This window comes from Bufo bufo, chromosome 10 (assembly GCF_905171765.1).
Source record: "Bufo bufo chromosome 10, aBufBuf1.1, whole genome shotgun sequence".
NCBI lineage: Eukaryota > Metazoa > Chordata > Amphibia > Anura > Bufonidae > Bufo > Bufo bufo.
The window spans coordinates 53,574,421-53,601,595 of NC_053398.1; the positions used below are offsets into that span (position 1 = coordinate 53,574,421).

At 45.4% G+C, this 27,175-nt stretch overlaps 1 protein-coding gene across 1 annotated transcript in view; it reads right to left on the minus strand.

Annotated features, from left to right (window-relative positions):
* Window positions 1-27,175, minus strand: part of LOC120980394 (solute carrier family 22 member 20-like) — a 135,806-nt gene that overhangs the window by 54,762 nt on the left and 53,869 nt on the right. The window lies entirely within an intron of this gene.

The window sequence follows — 27,175 nt, forward strand, 5'->3', positions numbered from 1 at the left end:
ATCCCAACCGGGAGCATATGGATCTCCCCTACGTGACGCGCCTCCTTGAAAGTTTATATTTGAGGGATTGAATCCCTCTGAGGCCTTCAGATAACTATTTTTTTGAGCAGCAGCTCTTACAATTGGTGCAATTGTTTTCATTGCATTGTTTCTCTCTTTTATTTGATCTTTCTTGTTTCAGATATTCTCTGAGTTACCATTCTGACCTCGCCTGCTATGGCGTCCAGTCAGGTCCCTACCAACAGGACTCTATTTGTTGCCCTCTCTCTATCCCTTACTCTAGATCTTGAGGTGGGACAGACGTGGGCTTTACTTTTCATTTTTGCTCACGTTATATTAAGTCTTGACTGGGTGATCACACCCATTGTTCAGAATTGTGTATCATGTTCTTTGTCGTATATGTTGTCCTTTGTCTTCCCCTTTTCCCTTCTGTTTCTTCCTCTTAGGTTCCTTATTGCTGGTATACCGAGACAAATTTCAGTATATTGAGACGGATGTTCGTTAAGGGATACCTCTCTGGTCATTGGCAAGTACTATTACACCACATACACCCATGATTAAGTGCATTTCCTTGAACGTTAAAGGACTCAACTCTAACGCAAAGCGACGTCTAGCCCTCACTGAGTGTAAATCTCACAAGGCAGACGTTGTTTTCCTGCAGGAGACACATTTTGACAGAGAGGGCTCCTTCAAATTTGCGGCCAGATCCTATCCACAAATATATTCAGCTAGTGCTGATACAAAAACTGCTGGAGTCGCTATCCTTTTATCTACTACATGTCCGGTGCAAGTGGAATCTGCACAGATTGATGATCATGGTAGATATGTAATACTTAAGGCCTCTCTCCATGGTGCCCCACTTATTTTATGCAATATTTATGCCCCAAATTCAAACCAGATTCCGTTCCTGAAGAAGGTCTTTCGAGAATTGGAAAAATATTTACCGGCAGCGCTTGTTGTAGGCGGAGATTTTAATGTCGCTTTTTCAGAGTATTGGGATAGATTGACCCTCGGAGAAGTGCCACCGTCTAGAGCCCAGCGTAAATTATCACGTCTCTTTAGAAAGCTCATTAGGCAATATGCCCTGTATGATCTATGGAGGGTCAATAATCCTTCGGCTAGGACTTATTCGTTTTATTCCCACCCTCACAGGACTCCCCGTATAGATTATTTCTTTGGGAATACACCTGCCCTTAGGATGCTGACAGATGCTGAATTAGGAAATATCAAGTGGTCAGACCACGCGCCAATTTCGGTCACGTTTAACCCAAAGAGTGCTCGTCCTAGGATATGCCACTGGCGACTTAATGAATCTCTATTAACTAAATTACCGACCAGACAGGAGTTGGGTAGTTCCTTGGAAGAATATTTTACCTTTAACCAACCCTCGGCCCCATCTGTAGATATATTGTGGGAGGCACATAAGGCCGTTTTCAGAGGCAAATGTATTAGTGTTAGCACTAGATTGAAAAGGGATTACAATCTCCGATATAATAACACCCTTGCCCAATTAAAACAGTTAGAAACCCGGTTAGGGACTCATCGCTCCTGTCACTTATAAGACGTATAGTACTTCTCCGTGCCCGTTTACGTGAAATGGCTTTTGAAAAAACTGGTAAACTCCTATTGTTATTGTTTTGTTATATTGTTATATTAATTATCACATCCACACTTGTTACCTTGTGTAGGATGTCTATTGTGGTACTTGTGGTTCGCCGCGGGCATCCTCCATTGTATGCATTTTGCTGGGGATTGCCATTAGCAACGGGCCACAAGTGCAGGATTTGCTCCCCTATATATATGCACAACTGCATGTGGGTTTGAGCAGCTCCTACTAATGCCAACCTGTCTTCTTAGTTTGTATATATAGATTCCTGGAGGTGTATAAACTCCAATTTAAATGTGCCTGTTTTCCATCTACAGGTCACATTTAGGTGCACCTGTGAGGCCTGGGACATATCAGCAAGTCTTGAGTGGGACTCACAGACTCCTCCCTCCTCCCATTGCAAGCATGGCCACATGCTGGAGGTAACTGGTGAGTTGTTTGTGAGTCGGCCTTATGCTCCTGTAATTTGCCCACTGGCTCCTGGTATCGCCCATACGGCTCAGGTAGGAGAGTGTAGGGTCCCGGGCTACTTGAGAAACCTTGTCGTGGTGTCCGGGCTTAGACATGTTCTACACCGTAGGACATGTTGACTAATCTCTCAATTTTAAAATCAATTTGAGGATTTAGTGAGACTGCAGAGTGCACCTGTGTTTGTTATTGTTTTGTTATATTGTTATATTAATTATCACATCCACACTTGTTACCTTGTGTAGGATGTCTATTGTGGTACTTGTGGTTCGCCGCGGGCATCCTCCATTGTATGCATTTTGCTGGGGATTGCCATTAGCAACGGGCCACAAGTGCAGGATTTGCTCCCCTATATATATGCACAACTGCATGTGGGTTTGAGCAGCTCCTACTAATGCCAACCTGTCTTCTTAGTTTGTATATATAGATTCCTGGAGGTGTATAAACTCCAATTTAAATGTGCCTGTTTTCCATCTACAGGTCACATTTAGGTGCACCTGTGAGGCCTGGGACATATCAGCAAGTCTTGAGTGGGACTCACAGACTCCTCCCTCCTCCCATTGCAAGCATGGCCACATGCTGGAGGTAACTGGTGAGTTGTTTGTGAGTCGGCCTTATGCTCCTGTAATTTGCCCACTGGCTCCTGGTATCGCCCATACGGCTCAGGTAGGAGAGTGTAGGGTCCCGGGCTACTTGAGAAACCTTGTCGTGGTGTCCGGGCTTAGACATGTTCTACACCGTAGGACATGTTGACTAATCTCTCAATTTTAAAATCAATTTGAGGATTTAGTGAGACTGCAGAGTGCACCTGTGTTTGTTATTGTTTTGTTATATTGTTATATTAATTATCACATCCACACTTGTTACCTTGTGTAGGATGTCTATTGTGGTACTTGTGGTTCGCCGCGGGCATCCTCCATTGTATGCATTTTGCTGGGGATTGCCATTAGCAACGGGCCACAAGTGCAGGATTTGCTCCCCTATATATATGCACAACTGCATGTGGGTTTGAGCAGCTCCTACTAATGCCAACCTGTCTTCTTAGTTTGTATATATAGATTCCTGGAGGTGTATAAACTCCAATTTAAATGTGCCTGTTTTCCATCTACAGGTCACATTTAGGTGCACCTGTGAGGCCTGGGACATATCAGCAAGTCTTGAGTGGGACTCACAGACTCCTCCCTCCTCCCATTCCAAGCATGGCCACATGCTGGAGGTAACTGGTGAGTTGTTTGTGAGTCGGCCTTATGCTCCTGTAATTTGCCCACTGGCTCCTGGTATCGCCCATACGGCTCAGGTAGGAGAGTGTAGGGTCCCGGGCTACTTGAGAAACCTTGTCGTGGTGTCCGGGCTTAGACATGTTCTACACCGTAGGACATGTTGACTAATCTCTCAATTTTAAAATCAATTTGAGGATTTAGTGAGACTGCAGAGTGCACCTGTGTTTGTTATTGTTTTGTTATATTGTTATATTAATTATCACATCCACACTTGTTACCTTGTGTAGGATGTCTATTGTGGTACTTGTGGTTCGCCGCGGGCATCCTCCATTGTATGCATTTTGCTGGGGATTGCCATTAGCAACGGGCCACAAGTGCAGGATTTGCTCCCCTATATATATGCACAACTGCATGTGGGTTTGAGCAGCTCCTACTAATGCCAACCTGTCTTCTTAGTTTGTATATATAGATTCCTGGAGATGTATAAACTCCAATTTAAATGTGCCTGTTTTCCATCTACAGGTCACATTTAGGTGCACCTGTGAGGCCTGGGACATATCAGCAAGTCTTGAGTGGGACTCACAGACTCCTCCCTCCTCCCATTCCAAGCATGGCCACATGCTGGAGGTAACTGGTGAGTTGTTTGTGAGTCGGCCTTATGCTCCTGTAATTTGCCCACTGGCTCCTGGTATCGCCCATACGGCTCAGGTAGGAGAGTGTAGGGTCCCGGGCTACTTGAGAAACCTTGTCGTGGTGTCCGGGCTTAGACATGTTCTACACCGTAGGACATGTTGACTAATCTCTCAATTTTAAAATCAATTTGAGGATTTAGTGAGACTGCAGAGTGCACCTGTGTTTGTTATTGTTTTGTTATATTGTTATATTAATTATCACATCCACACTTGTTACCTTGTGTAGGATGTCTATTGTGGTACTTATGGTTCGCCGCGGGCATCCTCCATTGTATGCATTTTGCTGGGGATTGCCATTAGCAACGGGCCACAAGTGCAGGATTTGCTCCCCTATATATATGCACAACTGCATGTGGGTTTGAGCAGCTCCTACTAATGCCAACCTGTCTTCTTAGTTTGTAAACTCCTATTGTACTCACGCCAACGGTTTTATATGTGGGGAAATAAATCACATACTATTTTAGCTCGTCAGTTGCGGGAGTCAACCGCGACTACTGCTCCAATGACTCTGAGAACGAGCAGTGGAGACATGATATATGACCCTAAAGCGATACTTGACCAATTTCAGCAATACTATGCTTCCTTATATTCCCTTACACCTCAGGCACCCTCTGACCCAGTCGACCGCCAAGCACTATTTGACTCTTTTTTGGCTCAAAGTAATATACCCAAATTATCGCCAGAGGCAGGGTCTGCACTTAATGCTCAGATCACAGCTGAGGAGATTCAAGGTGTAGTCTCCCAATTACCTAATGGCAAGTCGCCTGGGCCAGATGGGTTACCCTATTCTTATTATAAGACTTTCTCATCACTCCTTACACCTCATTTATGTACACTTTTTAATTCATTTCTACAAGGTTCAGCTATACCAGAGACCATGCTCCATTCCCATATAACTCTCATTCCGAAGCCGGGAAGAGATCCCCTAGATTGCGCAAATTACCGCCCTATTGCTCTTCTAAATTCTGATTTAAAAATATTCACCAAGATATTGGCGGATAGGTTGGCATATTGGCTTCCGCGATTGATACATTCGGATCAGGTTGGCTTTGTGAGGGGCCAGCAGGGTGGGGATAACACGAGAAGACTTATTAATCTGATAGACATTGTCAATAGGAAACATCAACAGGCACTACTATTGAGTTTAGACGCTGAAAAAGCGTTTGATCGCTTAAGCTGGCCGTTTATGTTTTCCACCCTGCGGGCCTTTGGATTCTCTGGTCCCTTTATCTCAGCCCTCCACTCGTTATATAGCCATCCTACAGCGACAATTAAATTACCATATGCAAATTCAGCCCCTTTCCCGATTAAAAACGGCACCAGGCAGGGATGTCCGCTCTCCCCTCTCCTGTTTGTGCTTTGCATTGAACCCTTAGCCACAGCAATTAGGTCCCACCCGGATATTCATGGAATCATGGTTAACCAAGTGGAATATAAGATATCATTATTTGCAGATGATGTTTTGCTTACCTTATCAGACCTACATATTACTCTGCCCAACTTATTTAACTTGTTAACACTGTATAGTCGGCTTTCCGGATATAAGATTAATTCCTCGAAAACAGAAGCCCTTCCCTTAAACTTACCAGTAGATGTATTAACCACGTTACGATCTAACTACCGTTTTCGTTGGCAGGATGCTGCCCTGCGTTATTTAGGTGTGAATTTAGCAGCGACATATTCTTCTACATATTCCCATAATTTCCCCGCCCTTTTTCGAGAGCTTAGGTGTCTGATGACTAAATGGATGTCTCTTCCCATATCCATGTTTGGCCGCATAGCGGCAGTTAAAATGTCCATTTTGCCAAAATTACTCTATCTATTTGAGACCCTCCCGGTACATGTACCAAGGACGGAATTACGAGCATTACAGGCTGGTATATTTAAATTCATATGGAATGGGAAGAGACATAGGATAGCTAGTAGTACCCTTATGGCCCTGAAATCTCAAGGGGGGTTGGCAGTCCCAGACATTACCAAATATTATTGGGCCACGCATCTTAGACGGATACCAGCATGGTCTAAACTTTATGCCTATTCTAGGTGGATGGAAATTGAAAAATTGTGGATTGCTCCGTTACATCCTAACTCTTTGTTATGGTCTCCAATTCCGCACACTCAATTACCAGAGTTATTAGGACCAATGTTACATACATACAGAATATGGCAGCATTGTAAACACCGTTTCTCCCTGGTTTCTGAGAAATCCTCCATGACATCTTTTCTGTTTACACCACTTTTCGATGCTGGATTGCAGGTCTCCTTTTTTAAACCTTGGTTTTCCAGGAAGATATTTAGGTTTGCGGATATGATCGACTATAGAACGTTACAATTACTTTCACTAGATGAGCTTAGAAGTTCTAGGTCACTTACGGAAGTCACTGAGTATCAATACTTACAGATCCAGCATTTGTTCACTACATTGTTTCACTCAAAACAGATATCTGTCCCCACGTCTTTTGAGAAGACATGTAAACTTTCGGAGTCTACTAAAGGTCTTATATCTGAAATATATGTGCTCCTCTCCTCCCCGGCCTCTCCAGCGGCTATACGCCATTCATATATGTCTAAGTGGGAATCGATCTTGCACCATTCCATTTCAGTAGATAAGTGGAGGAAAATTTGGCAAAGAGCTGCGATGACATCAACGTGTGCTATTCATAGGGAAAATACTTACAAAATAATGATGTTTTGGTACCACACCCCTCAGTTATTACATAAGTTTAACCCTGATATTTCAGATCGTTGCTGGAGATGTAACGCGGAGGTGGGGTCGCATATCCATATTTTTTGGGAATGCCAGATTTTAAATCCATTCTGGAGTATGGTACAGGAAATTCTATACAGTTTGTTTGAAATAAGATTTCCCTTAGACCCTTATATATACTTATTAAACGTTCCACATATACCTTTGAAGAAACATTTATTAAAGCTAATGTTATACGTTCTGACTGCAGCTAGACGTTTGTTGGCAAGATTCTGGAAAAGAGTAGATTGCCCATCACGGGTTGAACTTATAAATAGTGTATTAGAAGTTAGACGCCTCGAACATATGTCGGCTACATTGCTTGCCTCGGTTGACAAGTTTGACCAGGTTTGGAAGCAATGGGACATGGTATTTGATGTCTCAAATTGAATAAGTCTATACCTTACTTTACCCATCCTAACCCTAATGTGTCAAGTCTTGTCATTCCCCTTTGTATGTCTGAATCCTTCTTATAGTAAAGTTTATATAGCTCTACATAGTTAAAGCGAAAAATAGAAATTTTGTTACTTTAGTAGCCTATAGGCTTTTAGTATATCTATGATCACCATGTGTGTACTTTCTCAAAACTACTCAATATAGAGATATACATATACAAAAATATGATGTATGCTAATCTTTTTTTTGCTGTTCAAATGACTTCTGTTATATCTTTATATCAGGAATAATGTACACCAAAGTCATGTTTTCTTTTATGTATGCACATGTTTATTCTTGTAAAAATCGTCAATAAAAAGACAATTGATAAAAAAAGATAAGAGAAGCAGGCAAAGAAAAAAAGGGGGAGGGAATCATGCAGAGTAAGTGATGTTATATGTGTAATACCATTATAGAAGACGAAGAATTGTTTAATAATTTTCTTTCTTCTTTCCCAAGCAGTGTAATGTGGGAATCCAGCTTTTAACAAAAATTATTATATACACTCACCTAAAGAATTATTAGGAACACCTGTTCTATTTCTCACTAATGCAATTATCTAGTCAACCAATCACATGACAGTTGCTTCAATGCATTTAGGGGTGTGGTCCTAGTCAAGACAATCTCCTGAACTCCAAACTGAATGTCAGAATGGGAAATAAAGGTGATTTAAGCAATTTTTAGCGTGGCATGGTTGTTGGTGCCAGACGGGCCGGTCTGAGTATTTCACAATCTGCTCAGTTACTGGGATTTTCACGCACAACCATTTCTAGGGTTTACAAAGAATGGTGTGAAAAGGGAAAAACATCCAGTATGCGGCAGTCCTGTGGGCAAAAATGCCTTGTGGATGCTAGAGGTCAGAGGAGAATGGGCCGACTGATTAAAGCTGATAGAAGAGCAACGTTGACTGAAATAACCATTCGTTACAACCGAGGTATGCAGCAAAGCATTTGTGAAGCCACAACACGCACAACCTTGAGGCGGATGGGCTACAACAGCAGAAGACCCCACCGGGTACCACTCATCTCCACTACAAATAGGAAAAAGAGGCTACAATTTGCACGAGCTCACCAAAATTGGACTGTTGAAGACTGGAAAAATGTTGCCTGGTCTGATGAGTCTCGATTTCTGTTGAGACATTCAAATGGTAGAGTCCGAATTTGGCGTAAACAGAATGAGAACATGTATCCATCCTCTGATGGCTACTTCCAGCAGGATAATGCACCATGTCACAAAGCTTGAATCATTTCAAATTGGTTTCTTGAACATGACAATGAGTTCACTGTACTAAAATGGCCCCCACAGTCACCAGATCTCAACCCAATAGAGCATCTTTGGGATGTGGTGGAACGGGAGCTTCGTGCCCTGGATGTGCATCCCTCAAATCTCCATCAACTGCAAGATGCTATCCTATCGATATGGGCCAACATTTCTAAAGAATGCTATCAGCACCTTGTTGAATCAATGCCACGTAGAATTAAGGCAGTTCTGAAGGCAAAAGGGGGTCCAACACCATATTAGTATGGTGTTCCTAATAATTCTTTAGGTGAGTGTATGTGCAACACTAACTAAGACCACCTGGCATATAAGATTATTTGGGTTTAACAAAATTACTGTATGATTATAACATGTATATTGTCTTCTTATAGGAGTTGATTAATCACAGAGTGAAGACCAGAACACATTGGAAAACACAGCACAACAGCGACATAGACCATCAGCAATTCTGGGTGTGGTGTGGCTATCTGTTTCCAGAAAAGCTGTGTTTGTCTGTGCTGCAAGTTTTGGGATGAAACAAAGAAAACTATGTGGCTGGGTTGGAAGACACAAATGATTCAGTGGAATGTGAATGGGTGTGGCTTTGAGTTGTAGTTGAGTCGAAAATGTGTGAAGACTGATGGATGTTTTTAGCAGAGCTGTGTATGCAATTCATATTTTATGTATAAGGGCGTGGTTATGAGCTGTTTGTGAAAAGGAGTATATGAAAATGTGAATGTGTATAGAGTACGATATTTGTTTTATAATATGCGCATTGAGAATTTTATTTTATTTTTCTTGGAAGATTTTTGGTTTTTATTGGTGCCAACAGTGTTGATTGAGCTGTACATTTTTTTTTTCAAATTGAAGTCAATGAAAAGTTTCTTATGAGCCCTTTGTGTGTTCATGTCTGTATTGTCAGATCTGTTTGTTTCAATGTTAGAAGTTACGTGTTACATGTTAAGTGTTGTGCTTAACATCAGAGCTCTGTTCTCCTGGACAGCTGGGACACTACTGACGGACAGTAGGAGGACCACAGCGTCCGGCTAAAAGGGGTGGACTTAGATGACTGAGAGTGGAAGGAAGGAGAGTAGGTTTTATGGTAGATAGCGGTGCAACCTCAAGGGTGTTAAGTAAGGATTTGTACAAAGGACCATTGAGAAAATCTGAGTCCTCTATGGGAATTAATGGGGTTTTGACAAAAACTTTCAAAACTGACTCACTACCACTTGAGACCACGGACAGGGAATACATCACAGATCATGTATTCAGCATTATACCAGATTGCCCAGTCAGCCTGTTAGGGAGAGATTTGTTCATTAAGCTTGACTTGCAGGTATCAGCAAAGAATCAGGGCATAAAAGTACACTCAGATCTCATTCCAACCTCTACACCCGTGCCACTGATTCTTGCAAACATTCAGGACCACCCAGAACTTAACAACATTAACCCTGCATTATGGTCCTCAAATGAATATGACACGGGGCTCATAGATTGCACACCTTACAAAGCTACTGTAGAACCAGGTGTCATCTCAGTGTTCCACAAACAATACCCGTTGTCCACAGAGAAAATTGAGGGCTTAAGGCCAATGATCGAGAAAATTCTAAACAAGGGCATTTTGGAAGAGGTGATTTCACCCTTCAGCACTCCCATAAATCCTGTGGCAAAAGCAGATGGTTCAGTTCACTTTCTGCAGGATTTAAGGGCCATCAATAACATCATTGTGCCTATAGCCCCTGTTGTACCTGACATCCCAGCAGACGCTGTTTGGTTCAGTGTGATAGATCTGAAAAATGCATTCTTTTCTATCCCAGTTGACAAGAAGACCAGACTACTTTTTGCTTTTTCCTTCGAGGGGGGAGAACTAACCTGGGCAAAAATGCCCCAAGGATATGCTAATTCACCTGTAGTGTTCAGCATCGTCCTCCAAATGACTTTAAAACCATGGCACCCCCCCCAAGGTTCCGTGTTGTTGCAATATGTGGATGATCTACTGTTATGCAGTATGTCAGTGGAGGCCAACATTGAGGATGGTATATCACTGTTACAATGGTTGTTTGAATGTGGACACAAAGTGTCATTAGGGAAAATGCAATGGTGTAAACAGCAAGTCGAATACTTGGGGTTTGTCCTCACAAAGGGGGAAAGGAGGATCAGTCCAGAGAGAGTCCAGTCTGTAGCAGGCCTGGTCACCCCCACACTCCAAGAAGGTAATGCTATCCTTCCTTGGAATGATAAACTACTGCAGACAATGGATCCCAGACTGTTACTACTATGACAATATATTGAGGCAGGCAACATTGGAGGACAAACAAGATTTAATAAGATGGTCTTCAGAAATGTACAATGCATTTGATTATCTGAAATGTTCATTAATGTCAAGTCCAGGATTGGGTCTCCCTGACTACAAACTGCCATTCCACATGTTTGCACGACAAAACTATAAAACCATGGCAGGCGTACTGACACAAGAACATGAGGCAAGTTGCGCCCATGTGCATTTTTATCGAAGGTAAGGCCCACCTCTGTCCAAGGGATGCCGGCATGTCTGTGTTCTCTTGCAGCCTGTGCTATGATGGTAGAGTTGGCAACTCCTTTCACAATAGAACATTACACCATTTTGCACACCACTCATGATGTTGTAGACCTACTCAAGGGCATCCACACTCAACACATGTCTGCACAGAGGCTTTCAGGATATAAGGTAATACTACTCAGTGATCCCTCACTCGAAATCAAATATGCTTCCCACACCTCAGGTCCAGCACCAATACTGAATGCTCTCTCAGGCCTTAAAGGAGAGGAAGATTGCCTCGCAGACACACATGACTGTTTACAGGTCCTAGAACATGAAACCTCTCCAAGACATGATTTGTCATCCACACCCATTGAAGGAGCTCCAGAAGTTTTTGTGGACGGGTCATGCACCAGACCAAATGACACCAAATACTGTACAGTCTACGCCATTGTTATGCACCCAGATGTCGTCCTAGAGGCGAAACCCATACAATTTCAGTCTGCACAGGCAGCTGAACTCATTGCACTCACTAGAGCATGTATTCTACATGCTAACAGACCTGTCACCATCTATACTGATAGTAGGTACGCACATGGAGTAGTATGGGACCATGGTATGATTTAGCAGAGAAGAGGATTCACGGCAGCAGATGGTAAGCGCATCTCACTCACAGTTGGTCACAGATCTACTTGAAGCCATCAGACTACCCTCACAATTAGCAATTGTCCACTGCAAGGCACACACCAATGGCAAGGATCATGTCTCACAGGGCAATGCGCTGGCAGATAAGGTGGCGAAACGAGTGGCCAAATGCAACCCCACAGGTCCGTGTAACCATTGGGAGATGCCTTGTCTGGCTCCTCCAACCCCTGAGATGTCACAAATGCTTACTGATCTTCAAAGATACGCCACTGAACAGTAACAGCAAGACTGGTGTTATCCAGTATTGAAAAAAAATCCTAAGACAGGATTAGTCTGCAAAGAGGGGAAGCCATGCATTCCCCAACACAGTGCTTCCATCTTTATAGCACATTTCCACAGAGTAGGACATAACAGCATTCACCTCTAAACTCAACAAGGAAATTGCTAAATTACTACAGATAGAATGGAAATTTCACATTCCATATCACCCACAGAGCTCAGGAATTGTGGAACGCATGAACAGGACAATCAAAGATAAATTGAGGAAGGCCACCGCAGGTACCTTTGAGAAATGGAAAGAGATCCTACCCATAATACTTGCAGAGATAAGGATAAGGATGACACCTAATAAGAAGTTAGGGTTATCACCATTTGAGATACTCATGGGGAGGCCTTTCCCCGCCCCCTGGGCCAGACACCCAATGATAGTACAGGAAGGGGACCTTGATTTAATAAAGGAAGAATATGTCACCAAATTGATACAGGTACTTAATAAAACTGTGGAAAAAGTTGCTTGTAAGTCTCCCTCTCTTCCACAGGAACCTATCCACCCATACAGGGTGGGGGATGAGGTGGTGGTAGAAACACTGAAGAAAGGAAGAGCTCAAGGTGAGCCATTCGTATATGGCCCACCTACTGCCGTGGTCGCAGTAACCAGAACAGCCGTGCTGACTGAACAATCTCCAACTTGGATCCACGCCACCCGAGTGAAGCTTGTGAGAGCAAGAGAGGAGGCAGGAACGGAGGCAGACAGCCTTGGCCTTGAAGAAGGACAAGAGGTACTAACGGGGGCAGACAGCCCTGACCTCCAACATGATGAGCTCCTCACTCTTTTCTGGGAAATGGTTGAATGTACTGACTAAGATTGCTTCAATAATCTTGTTGATTTTACCAATTAGTAGTATGGGAGAAGTAGCCGTACAACTAGTAAGGGCGGCGTCATCACCTTTTGGTATAATTCATCTAACACCCACGTAGCTACCTACACCTTTTGTCTTTGTGATATACTAAAAACATGTTTTTACTATGAGTACTGCTCTAAAGCCTATATACGAGGACAGGCCTATGTTTGCGTAACAGACTCATATTGGGGAAAAATTTTTGGATACTGGGAGTCGGTGGGATGGAATACAGGGACAGAATGGGGATATAAACCAGAAAGCGCCCTCAAGAAAAAGGATAGAAATTCTAAGTCCCTTCTAACTAGAATAACACTCCTTGAGGGAGGGACATGCTATATGGACACTTCTTCATTCTCCGGTGTAGGATATTGCCTATAAAAATCACAGGAAATGAAACTTATACTAACCATAGAAAACCCTGGTAAACAGGATGAAGGAGATTATGTACTAGGATGGTACTTAAATAAAATGTGGGGAACTGCAACACAAATGTTCAGACTTAGAGATATGTATAAATCCAAAGAATATCAACCCATTACAAATGTCCCTAAAAACCCACTGGCCCCACATATACAGTACAGACCAAAAGTTTGGACACACCTTCTCATTCAAAGAGTTTTCTTTATTTTCATGACTATGAAGGCTTTAAAACTATGAATTAACACATGTGGAATTATATACATAACAAACAAGTGTGAAACAACTGAAAATATGTCATATTCTAGGTTCTTCAAAGTAACCACCTTTTGCTTTGATTACTGCTTTGCACACTCTTGGCATTCTCTTGATGAGCTTCAAGAGGTAGTCCCCTGAAATGGTCTTCCAACAGTCTTGAAGGAGTTCCCAGAGATGCTTAGCACTTGTTGGCCCTTTTTCCTTCACTCTGCGGTCCAGCTCACCCCAAACCATCTCGATTGAGTTCAGGTCCGGTGACTGTGGAGGCCAGGTCATCTGGCGCAGCACCCCATCACTCTCCTTCATGGTCAAATAGCCCTTACTTTCAAAGTTTTCCCAATTTTCCGGCTGACTGACTGACCTTCATTTCTTAAAGTAATGATGGCCACTCGTTTTTCTTTACGTAGATGCTTTTTTCTTGCCAAAATACAAATTCTAACAGTCTATTCAGTAGGACTATCAGCTGTGTATCAACCTGACTTCTCCTCAACGCAACTGATGGTCCCAACCCCATTTATAAGGCAAGAAATCCCACTTATTAAACCTGACAGGGCACACCTGTGAAGTGAAAACCATTTCAGGGGACTACCTCTTGAAGCTCATCAAGAGAATGCCAAGAGTGTGCAAAGCAGTAATCAAAGCAAAAGGTGGCTACTTTGAAGAACCTAGAATATGACATATTTTCAGTTGTTTCACACTTGTTTGTTATGTATATAATTCCACATGTGTTAATTCATAGTTTTGATGCCTTCAGTGTGAATCTACAATTTTGATAGTCATGAAAATAAAGAAAACTCTTTGAATGAGAAGATGTGTCCAAACTTTTGGTCTGTACTGTAGTTTCTCTAAAAAACCTAAAGGCCATATCTGATCCCACATATGAGGATACTTAAGCCATGGAGACGGGTTTTTCTGATGCTAATTTGTGGCTGGAGTGGATGAAGTATAGTGCAGCCTCTGTGAATAAAAGTAACTGTTACATATGCGGTGCTGCCAAACCACACCTAGGTACCGTACCCCTAGTGTTACCAGAAAGTGTTGAAGAATGCTTTTTGACTCTTTTTGTTAATATGTCTTATAACCACAGTGCATGTATTGAGTGGAAGTCAAAATACCCCCTGTTGTTAAAAACTCCTCGCCCAGGAGCAGGTATCCAGGTATATCCAGGTAACTACACATGTTACAAAGGGAGTACACATGGGAGGAATGTACAGAATTTCACCAAAGGTTATTGTCACAAATACAGCAATCTGAATATATCCCTCACTCAGAACCAAGTATACTCCATAGGAGATGTGTACTGGATCTGTGGAGATGGAAAAATAAGATCCAGATTGGAAGGTGCCTGGAAAGGTGAATGTGCGCTTGCCATAGTTATAATGAACATACACATTTTTACTGAATCAGATATTACAGACAAAGGGGTGCTAAAGATAAACAAAAGAAGCAGCCCCCTTTCAAGTTTTGATCCCCATGTGTATATAGATGCAAAAGGTGTTCCAAGAGGGGTCTCAGATGAGTTTAAAGCTAGAGATCAAGTAGCCGCCGGATTTGAATCAATATTTCCCATTATTACTGTGAATAAAAATGTGGATTGGATAAATTACATATACTACAATCAGCAAAGGTTTGTAAACTATACCAGAGATGCATTACAAGGGGTAACAGAAGAACTACAAGCGGACTCAATCATGACATTCCAGAATTGAATGGTGTTGGACATAATTCTCGCAGAGAAGGGCGGAGTGTGCCGAGTATTTACTTATCCAACCTCCTTTTTGCACATACATACTAAATAATACTGGTCCAACTGGTAAGGTCACAATAGCTATAAAAAAAAGCTTGAAGATCTGTCAATAGAACTGAAAAAGAACTCAGGTATAAATAATCCATGAGATCAATACTTTGGGTGGTTCACAAGTTGGAAACAAGGTCTCATGCAACTAGGGATTGTCATACTAATAGTCAGGGCCGGCGCCACCAGTAAGGCGACTTAGGCAGTCGCCTAGGGCGCCACTTAGCAGGGGGCGCCCGGCGTCTGTTGCGGTTTAAAAAAGTAAATAAAAAAGTTGCTTATATAAGTTCGGGCGGCCGGCGGCGCCCCTCATGCTGCGCTGCCTGAGCGGCTGAGGCTGAGCGCTTGCCGCTCTAAAGAATCCTGCCTGCACCTGCTGTGTGCTGTTAATGTAGCGTTGCTGAGCTCTGTTCAGTCCGCGGTACAGGAGCTTTTGTTTCCTGTACCCGGCCGGACTGACAGGAAGTGCTCAATTAGTGTAGAAATGCCCATTCTTGTCCGCAAAACAGACAAGAATAGGACATGTTATATTTTTTTTTGCGCGGCCACAGAACGGAGCAACGGATGCGGACAGCACACGGAGTGCTGTCCGCATCTTTTGCGGCCCCATTGAAGTGAATGGGTCCACATCCGAGCCGCAAAAACTGCGGCTCGGATGCGGACCAAAACAACGGTCGTGTGCATGAGGCCTAAGGGTGCCTGCACACGGCGTGGATTACATGCAGAAAAAAACTAAGCATAATACAGCACCAGCAAAGTATAGGAGATTAGACAAATCAAATCTGCAGCATGTCAATAGTTTGTTTGTTTTTGTTCAGATTTCAGCCTTTACAGAGGAAGGGTGAGATCTGCAGGAAATCCACATCAAATCTGCATCACAACTAGGATAAATAGTGTGGATTTATGTGCATTTTTTGTGCGGTTTGGTGCAGATTTCTTGCAGATTTTTTGCACCGTGTGCAGGCACCCTTTCCGTTATGTGTGCACTCTCAGGATGAAAATGATCAAACTTGCATTCTGAAAATGGCATCGCAATAATAATACTGACCCAAAGAATATGTTTGGTGTGCCATTTGTGCTTCATACAGTTTTTCAGTTTCACAATACAATATATGCAGCTTAAAATTGTGCTGTAAAAAGTACAACTGGTATATGGCTATACTGCACCTGTTCCTATATACTGTAGAAGAGATTCTCCCTGTCTCCCTACCTTCTCAACAGTGAGCGCTTACTACCTGCTGTCATGTATCTCCCAGTGGCTGGTTGGTTATTCAGTGCAGGGGATACAGCAGGATTGTTCACTGTGTGAATATAGCAGGGATGTCAGAAGGTATATTTGGTGTACATATGGTAATTAGGCTTGAGTGAATCGAGCTCCAGATCATAGGTCCGAAGTTGATTCGTACTAAGACTTCGCTTTAATGATGTATGGAGCATACAGCATTAAAATGTATTGCTTCCGTGAAGGCAAAAGTCGCAAGAGACGTCGGTATTCATTTCTACATCTTTAAAAACATTTCCAATTCGGAATAAGAAGTCGGGTTTGGTACCAGCTGCTACCTTGGTACCAAACCCGACATTGGATTGCTAATTTGAGACAGGTCTCCGTACATCATGAAAATGAACTGTTATGATCTAAAGCTCGATTCGCTCAACACTAATGGTAATGTTCATGGTATATGAGGGAGAAGTGAGGGCAGTTGCTCAGAGCCCAGCTGCCTTCATAGTCAATACTTAATCTGCGTGAGAGACTTATAGGCCATACATGCTCTTATAGGCCATACATGGATATAAATGAGCTCTTAACAAGCTCTGCCTCTAATGCCACCATGTATGGCCTATAAGTCTCTTCACCGAGAGATTAAGGCGCTCTCTCCCCAAGGAGAGATAGTACCCCCCAAATCTTGACTTAGGCCTCTCACCCAGTTAAGCCAGTACTCTCTGCTCTGCACTGATGAGGAATAGTAGTAAAAAGGAAGAAACACAGGACCTTTTCCCGGCGCTGATGCAGAAGACATGGGACCAGAATAGTATTGGTAAAACAGTAACAATTCTTTATTCCGGGTCTACGCGTTTCAGGGGTGAACAACCCCCTTCATCAGAACAATAAAACATTTACAATGTGTATAGTGGAATGTGTTTATTTATACTTTGTTTGGGCGCGCTATTCTCGGGCAGCCAGGGGGAGTGAGAGGGGAGGGGAGAGGGGAGGATGTTTGTGGGCGGTGTTTTGCCCGAGAGCCACGCTGCTACATCGTAATGGGAGCAGGCTGTGGGCGGAGTGCCGTCTGGATAGTCACTTAAAGGATGGTGAATGAGAATGCTGGTGAGTAATGGTTTACCTGAATATCAGCGCTCACTGTTTGATTAAACGGGAGCGATTATGGGTGAAACAACTGCCCCAATTACTCTAAGGGTTAGTAGTGTGGAGAGTTTGGCAGTAGGCGGGGTCAAGGTCCAGATGACAGACAGAGCTTTGTCTGGGCTCTGAGTTCTTCTATGGACCATCGCTGCAAGTAGGATGTCAGCTGGACTGCAGCTTGCTATGTGTTGGGAGTGAGTGAATTATTACTAGTATGTCAGCGCTCCGTGTGTAGCTAAGAGGGAGCGATCACGGGCGGATGTTATATGGAGGATTGTAGCAGTGGCCATAAGGGGAACAGTTAGGGGGAGTTAGCAGTCCACAGTGATTTAACTCTCCCTCTGTATACCTGTCAGGGCACAGAACCATTTTTAGAAGGTGAGAGCGCACAGGCTATGGATCACGGATGATGATAGATAATATGGTTGCTATTGGCAACTACAGAACCTTCTACTCATGCTAGGTAGGGTCGAAGGAGTGGCCCTACCTCTAGTACGTCTATGTGGCGGGGTATTTTCGGGTCTCTTCCATTCATATGTGCTTATTTTCCATTGGTGTAAGCAGGGCCGGGCCGACACAGAGGCTGGGGAGGCTCCAGCCTCAGGGAGCAGGCCAGCTCCCCAGCCTCTGAGCGGCAGGCAGGCCACTGAGTCAGAAGATCCGATGGTATATTCTAACCCCCAGGCGTTCCCATGGTGGCGGGGACGCTTGCCTGGGGGTTAGAATATACCATCGGATCTGAGTTTTCACGATCTCAGTGAGATCGTGAAAACTCTAATCCGATGGTATATTCTAACTCCCAGGCGTTCCCATAGTGACAGGGACGCATGCCTGGGGGTTAGAATATACAGGGCCACGCCGCTCACAGGAGTACATTTATAAACTAATCAGTAACTGTAACTTTAATCATTGCTAATCTCTTTACTTGGATACCTTACTCTGTCTTAGCTCCGGTAATAGCAGGCAGTGCGGGCGGGCGGCGCTCACTCACTAGGCGGTGCAGGCGCGTGATGTCAGTGAGTGAGCGCCGCCCGCCCGCACTTACTGCTGTTACCGGAGCTAAGACAGAGTAAGGTGTCCAAGTAAAGAGATTAGCAATGATTAAAGTTAAAGTTACTGATTAGTTTATAAATGTACTCCTGTGAGCGTCGGGGAGGGGGATCTGTGGATGGCACTGTTTAGGGGAGGGGGATCTGTGGATGGCACTGTTTAGGGGAGGGGGATCTGTGGATGGCACTGTTTAGGGGAGGGGGATCTGTGGATGGCACTGTTTAGGGGAGGGGGATCTGTGGATGGCACTGTTTAGGGGAGGGGGATCTGTGGATGGCACTGTTTAGTGGAGGGGGATCTGGATGATGATTAATAACAAACATACATATCTAAATGGCGGGGGGGGGGGGGGGTGCACTTGGGCAGCTCAGCCTCTGTTGGTGGTGGACATTGTCCCAGCCCTGGGTGTAAGTATGGAAAGGTTCCTTGGTGTGGTAAAATAATCTGTCTACTTTCTGTGTTAATGTTAGTACAATGATCAGACGTATGGGGATATGTGTCATATTTCTGCTACATAAGTGTATTCTCCTTATGTTAGATACCAACGTATGCTGTAATATTTTAAAATATTTTATAGTATTTTTTAGGGACCATTTTGGTTTTTCAGTTGTTCGGGAACATTGTTAGTTTTTAGTATTTTTACCTATGTGCCTATTTTTGGGCAAAAAAATTAGGCGCATGTGCAATTGAAAAATGAAATAGAGAGTTTTTGTTTAACTTTATATCTACCGTGTGGATATCAAGTATACACATGCAACATTGATGGTTGTGTTGCATGGCATTCAGTCTATTTCTGGACCAATGGAATTTTTGTAAGTCTAGGAGTCATAGTGCTCCTTAGAGTTTTTTCATTTGTATATGGTCCATGAGAAAAAATCATCTAGCGTGGCTGCATAAAATTAGAAAAGGGAAGGAGGATTTAAATTAAGATAAAAAATAGAGGTTAAAAGGACAATTGGAGTTAAAAAGAAGAAAAAAAAGAGTATATATTTATATACATTTTCCCGTATGCACATGCACACTTGTATGTCTTTGCGCTTTTCATATATATATATAGATACATGTTTATACAGGGTTTAGGACAACAGGGGTCTCTTTAATGAGGAAATTGTTTGTAGGCCCCCCAAAGCAGTTAATACAGTATAGTATATTATTTTACACACGTATATATATATTTGTGGTCCTGGCTACGGCGCGAAGCCTGGAATGCGAGTCTGAACCTAATCTAACTAGGTAGGCTAGTGGTGTGCCCTTAGCCACGTAACGAGGGTAGGCCAATAAAGGGGGCATACCCTGAAGGAGATGTATGAAGAAGGGCCGAGAAGGTGGGGCGAGAGAGGACGTGCACCACATGTGCTGGACGGCGGGGCTTAAGAAGCCTCCTACGCCCCTCCCACAAAAGCAGGCTGAATTCAGCCTGCTGGATTTGTGGTCCTGGCTACGGCGCGAAGCCTGGCATGTGAGTCTGAACCTAATCTAACTAGGTAGGCTAGAGGTGTGCCCTTAGCCACGTAACGAGGGTTGGCCAATAAATGGGGCAAAAAATGCGAGTAGGAAATGGTTTATTGATACAACCCTTTTATTGTTGATGGTAGCATTACAGTACCAAGTCGGAGAAAGCTCAGGCGATCTCAGCTTTCGGATGCGGGATGTACAGTGAGAAACATGATGATTTCCATCGACCCATTTTGCGTATGATGTGAGCCGGGACCCCGTTTTTGGATGCGGCGGAGGCGGCTCCGATCCGGAACGAATGGCCCGACATGGCCCGGGGGTTAAACCCTAAACCTGATGCGAGGCTGCGCATGTGTTTGGTGAACTTCGAGGACGAGAGTGGCCGTGAAGGGAAAGGAAGGAGAGGGCTCCAAGGGTTGGTACTGGGCACCAAGGGTTGGTAGTCTGGAAATATTCGATGCGTACAGGAGGCCCTATTTGCGAGGTTTTGGAAACGGGTAAGGTGAAGATGAAATGCTCGTGTCTGCGGGTGAGTTGGCTTAGTACGGGACCTGAATTATGAGGGGAGGTGCTGGTAAATTCCCCGGGCCGGAGAAAGCCGTAAAAACTTAAATAGAGGGCAGCTTTGAGAAAGCTGCTTCTGAATGGGCCAAAAGGACTGCTGTCTAGGGAGGTTGAGATCTTCCTGAACAAGTTCCTGAGATGGGTTCCCTGGTGGGTTCGGACTTGTTGGAGCTCTTCTGAATGCCCCGCAATGTGGCTTTGATGGCGTGGGAGGAAAATATGGAGTTGCTGTCAGGGTGACGGATCATGAGGTGATGCTGGATCCCCGACAAATACAACCTGATGGTACTGTATGAAAGGTGAAGGTCTTTGTGGCAGTATGCCAGAAAAACCATGATAAACGTGACTTCGCTCGTGTTGCCCCTAGGATGAAGGTGAGAAAAAACCTTAAATGCCTTCCAACCTGATTGGTAGTTTCTGGTGGAGTTCTCAGACAGGGACTTGCGGATGAGAGACTGTGCCACTGATATGTGCCTGTCTAGTCGAAGATCAGGGTTTCGAAATACGGGGGGGTTATCCCGACTCTTTCGGCTTGTGGCATGACCTGGAAGAAAAGGTTAAGATTTAGGCGGGACAAGGCGTCTGCTGCAACATTCTTGATGCTCTGGATGTGGGCACAAGAGATGTGGAAATTATGTTTTAGAGCTAGTCAAGTGAGTTTGAGCAGGAAGCGCATGACCTTGGGCGAGCTGGACCTGCCTTTTGTGAGGATGTCAACTACCGTGTGGTTGTCAATGATGAAGGATACCGGCATGTTGTTCCATTCTTTGCCCCAGACTTGGGCGGCCGCCACGATGGGATATAATTCTAGGAGGGGGAAGACTTATTGGCCAGAGGGTCCGAGTAATTTTGGGGAGGCCAGGAGTCCGCGAATCATTGGCGAACGAATAAGGCACCGAACCCGACGGATGCTGCCGCATCGGAATACACGGTCGGGCAGGTGTCACTCCAGTGCGGGACGAACAGGGAGATGCCATTCCATTCTGATAGGAAAACCCTCCACATAGCTAGGTCGGCCAGGGCTTCCCGGTCCAGCTGAATAAGCGAGACTTGCGTCATGGCCGTAGGCAACAATTGGAGGAGTCTTGATGTGAAGGAGCGACCCTGCGGCATGATACGGGTGGCAAAATTGAGAGAGCCCAACAACGACTGTAAGTCGCCTTCGACATGGTCCTGGATCCCACGTGAGTGGAAATGGACGTTTGGAGCCTGACTAATTTGTCCTCTGGGAGTCTGGCCTCCATTCTGAGGGTGTCTAAAGAGATGCCTATAAAGTGATGACCGTGGAAGCGCCATCGACATTTGATGGTGCCACTGGGACCCGTAATGCGGTGAAAATGCTGAGGAGACTTTCCAACCTGTCGGGCACGTGGTTGGGGTTTTCGATCAGTAAGAAGTCATCCAGGTAATGGATTACTCTGGGACAATTGCCATGGTTTACCAGAATCCAATGGAGGGCCTGGGCGAACTGATCAAAGAGCCAGGGGCTGCTCTTTGACCCGAACGTGAGGCAGGTGGCGAAAAAGTACTGGTCCCTCCATTTGATTCCGTGAAACCTCCAAAGGTGAGGTTGGACTGGCAACAGCTTGAAAGTGTCTAAGATGTCCGGCTTCGATAGACAAGCGCCCGCCCCCACTTGTAATATCAGTTGTATTGCTTCATCCAGGGAAGAGTATTGCATCGAATATTCTTCGGACGGGATCAATGAGTTGAGACTTGGAACGCTGGAGGCATGATGTGCTGACAAATCATAAATCAAACGCTTTTTATTGGTGTTTTTTTTTATGACCAGACCGATGGGGCTTACTCTATAGACATGGAAAGGAGATTGGGAAAAGAGGCCTATGATGAATCCCTTCTGCAGTTCGGCCTGCAGGAGAGAATCCACTGAGGCCGGGTCCTCCGTGGCTGACACCAGGTTAGGTGTTTCCCATGAACCTTGGGGCAAGGTGACGAGACCGGTATGGAAGCCTACGGAAAACCCGGACTGCAGGAATTGTACGAAACCGGGGTTGTGGTGAGTTTTCAGGAGGGAGACCAAAAAGGGAACATTGATGTCGGCTAGTCAGCTTTTTCGCAGCGCGTTGGGAGCAGGAGGATTGAGGATGGGCCCGAAAGCAGGTGGAACACTTGTTGTAATTGCAGAAAGTGGAATTATAATTATTGCACAACTGATTTTTCCCCAGGAATACTATGGGCCGACCTAATTTGTCCAGGAGCGGATCTGGATTTTGGGAAGCTGAAGTGCTGGGCTGCTGTTTGGTCTGGGAAGTAACGTGTGAGTTGGGGCACCAGTCGGAAGCGTGCAGTACTGACTGGCAGTTGGAGCAATACGGGGATCTAAGTCCGGCAAAATGTCTACAGAAAAGCTCCATATCTAAGGATGCCCAGTTGGTGATATGCTGAAACTGGGCGAGGGCGGCAGCTGCGTTCGCCAAGAATGACCTATGGTAGTCGTAGTAGGCGAATCCTCCGTATTTATACCCGAGCTCCGTGATCCTGTACAGGTATGCGTCGAGCTCCTCCCTTCTGGCAGGCTGCGCCGAACAGATGATGTCCCGATACAGGCTAAACGCAAGCACGAACTCTGGGATAGAGAGTTTTTTGTTAAGGCGAGTGTCTTTGGATTTCAGTACCACAGACACATCGCTGCATGCGATGGTCCTGTTTTCCACGGTGTCATGGGTAGAAATGAGGACCACCGCTAAGTTGACATCCTTGCCTGCCAGTATATCTTTGCGCAAGTTCTCTGGAACAAAAAAGGAGGGAGCAATCTCAGGAGCCCCGGAAAACCTATCTGGGGAAGAAGGCCGGGAAGTGGAAGGACCTGGAGTGGGATTGATGGGTGCGGGAGGTGACGCATCCCTACTTTCGACTGCCTGGAGTCTGGTGTTAATGTCGCAGAAGAAACTGGACAGGTTGTTAATGGTGGCATGTAGTTGCGTTAGGGACAACTGGATGGTAGACATAGAGACTTGCTCCGTGGATGCCGTGGATGGCTCCGGAAACAACAGGCGATACAGTTCGGCCTTATGGGCTGTGGCCGAATGGCGTATCCCTTGCTTGTTTAGCTCGGCAATCATCTTGGGGATTGTCCAAGTCCGGTAGGATGACAGGCTTGCTCGCTCCGAAACCGCGGACTCTACAGTTGATAAAGCGTCCTCGAGGTCGGAAACATGAGACATGTTGAGCTGAAAAATGAAAGGGACATAATGGAAGCTGGTGAGGGATAATCGTAGGATGGGCGCGGGCAGTGCTGCCGGAGAAAATGCTCGTAGCGAGGTACGGGGTCTTGACCTAGCTGGTGACCTAGGGACGCGTTGGTCCCCCTGCTAGACGTGCGACTGTCAACTTACCTCAATTCACCGTAGCTGCTTGCGCCGAGACTAAAGGGACTTCACCTGAAAAGAACGGTATATGTTGCCACGATTGGCTATGCCGGGAGGCCGAAATATCGAATCGTGCTTTCTACTTAACTGGAAGAAGTTGATTAAACTCTAACGGGTACCCGCGGGTTAGCTTAGCACCTAAAAGAACAAGACCGTACATGTTGAATTTATGAACCGTGACTGGAAAGCGACCAGATGTTCGTGGGATATGACAGTACTGGTGCCAGGAACGAAACGAATTGATTGCTGCAGAAGCGGGCTCGGTATGGGGGATGCGCGGAACGGGCGGAACCGGCAGAATGAACGGGGTAATGGTGCACGGCAACCATGAACCATTATAACTGACGGAAAGACTAGCAACAAGGGGTCTGCTGAGTAAAACGTGTACCAGGGCGATCCTGGGTGACCTGGGAATGACCGGGGAATGACCGGGGCAGGAAACATGTAGACAAGGACAAGGAATGGTCCCGGGCGTACCTGGTGAGGATGACTGCCTTGGGAGACGCGAGACCTGGGTGTACCAGGCCAGGAGGCAGAAAAATGAACATGGAAGAAGAGTGTGACACCTGGCAGGAAGGAGACCAGGGCGGACCTGGTTAGTGTGAGAATGCGTGGTGCGGGGCGCACCAAGCGTGGAAAGACATGGGTTGCGTGATCCGAGGAGAAGGTAAAAGAGAGAGGGACAGAACCCAGGTGAATAGAGACAAAGGAAATAGCACATGGAAAGGAGGGAATCCAGGGCGCACCTGGAGCAAGATGAGTGAAAGACCCCCGACAAATCAGGCGGGGGTAGGGAACCTGAGCGCATCAGGCGGGTGGGAACCGACATGCAAGGATGAGAGGAATGTGGCGTGAAGAAGGCAGGGCGTACCTGCGGACAAGAGAAGACTACAGAAAGACGTTTGGGAACCTGAACGTATCAGGCGGGTGGGAACCGACATGCAAGGATGAGAGGAATGTGGCGTGAAGAAGGCAGGGCGTACCTGCGGACAGGAGAAGACGACAGAAGGACGTTTGGGAACCTGAGCGTATCAGTTTTTTTTTTTGTTTTTTTTGTGTAATGTGGGCTAGCTTTAAGAGACCTAGTGTGCTGAATTCAACATGCATGTGGAAGCTGCTAGTCAGCAGTACTGGCCTGACTGGAACGTGAATCGTGTATGGCGTGATGTGACATTACCAGTGATATGAGCATTAGTTAATTCACTTTATTCACAATTAGTAATACCCAGTTCTTTCATGAAATACCCATCTTTCTACTCTTCATTCCATCTCTGACATCATGCAAACATCCTCCAAACTTGAGACCAGAAGACATCTTCCATACCTGCTTCCTACCAAGCCCCTATATAAGTTATGTATGTCTGAATCTACAACAGTTAGGCCCCTTTCACACGGGCGAGTATTCCGCGCGGATGCGATGCGTGAGTTGAACGCATTGCACCCACAATGAATACCGACCCATTCATTTCTCTGGGGCTGTTCACATGAGCGGTGATTTTCACGCATCACTTGTGCGTTGCGTGAAAATTGCAGCATGCTCTATATTCAGCGTTTTTCATGCAACACAGGCCCCATAGAAGTGAATGGGGTTGCGTGAAAATCACAAGCATCCGCAAGCAAGTGCGGATGCGGTGCGATTTTCACGCACGGTTGCTTAGGAGACGATCGGGATGGAGACCCGATCATTATTATTTTCCCTTATAACATGGTTATAAGAGAAAATAATAGCATTCTGAATACAAAATGCATAGTAAAATAGCGCTGGAGGGGTTAAAAAAATAATAATAATAATTTAACTCACCTTAGTCCACTTGATTGCGCAGCTCGGCATCTCCTTCTGTCTCCTTCTTTGCTGAACAGGACCTGTGGTGACGTCACTCCGGTCATGTGATGACCGGAGTGACGTCACCACAGGTCCTGTTCTTGCAATGAATGCTCACCACAGGTCCTGTTCAGCAAAGAAGGAGACAGAAGGAGATGCCGGGCTGCGCGATCAAGTGGACTAAGGTGAGGTAAAAAAAAATATATATTATTTTTTTAACCCCTCCAGAGCTATTTTACTATGCATTCTGTATTCAGAATGCTATTATTTGCCCTTATAACCATGTTATAAGGGAAAATAATACAATCTACACAACCCCGATCCCAAGCCTGAACTTCTGTGAAGAATTTCGGGTTTGGGTACCAAACATGCCCGATTTTTCTCACGCGAGTGTAAAACGCATTACAATGTTTTGCACTCACGCGGAAAAATCGCGCGTGTTCCCGCAACGCACCCGCACATTTTCCCGCAACGCCCGTCTGAAAGAGGCCTTAGAGTTGTTATGAGCTTAGTCCTGAAGAATATACAAGAGGGTGATTAAGGAGTTAAATCCTTCCCCTTCCCTGGCTCATCTCTATGTCTCTCGTCCGCGATAGGCGAGGTGATAGGCAGCATGGTTGAAAAGTCCTAAATTCACAGCAACTGACGCTAATATTTGAAGCAGTCTCACCAAATTCAGGTTGACACAGGCAGTAAAGTGTATAACTTGCGTAAGCGCTGACCAAAAATGGGCATTACCTGTTGGGTGTCTGCACCTCTCCTCCCTCCCGCGGCAATGTGCGTCCCCCACCCTGCCACCCCAGGCTAAGTATGTATGGAAGCGCGGCAGGAGACTAGCGGCGGCAGCAGCTCCCGCCGGCTTCCGGCTCACCGCAGCGGGGAGGATCACGGGATGCGCTCCACGCTGGAACACATGACGGCGAGATGGAAGCGGCAGGAGAGGAGGACGATGACCGTGCGTCGGCGGGTGTGGAGGTACTGGTGGCGGGTCTGGGGGACGGAACCGGGGGAGGAGGGGAGAACTTACCCTGAAGGCCGCGAGTTCTGGCGTGCAGGATCGCGGCGCGTGCAGGCTGCTTGAAAGGCCGGAAATGGCAATGAAAGGTGCGACTCCTCCTACCCAACGTCAGACTAGAGAGGACGTGCACCACATGTGCTGGGCAGCAGGGCTTAAGAAGCCTCCTACGCCCCTCCCACAAAAGCAGGCTGAATTCAGCCTGCTGGATATGTATATGCCGCTTTAGTGGTTGCCAGGCATTTTTTGCTTTAGGGAGACGCCTGTTAGCGGGACCTGT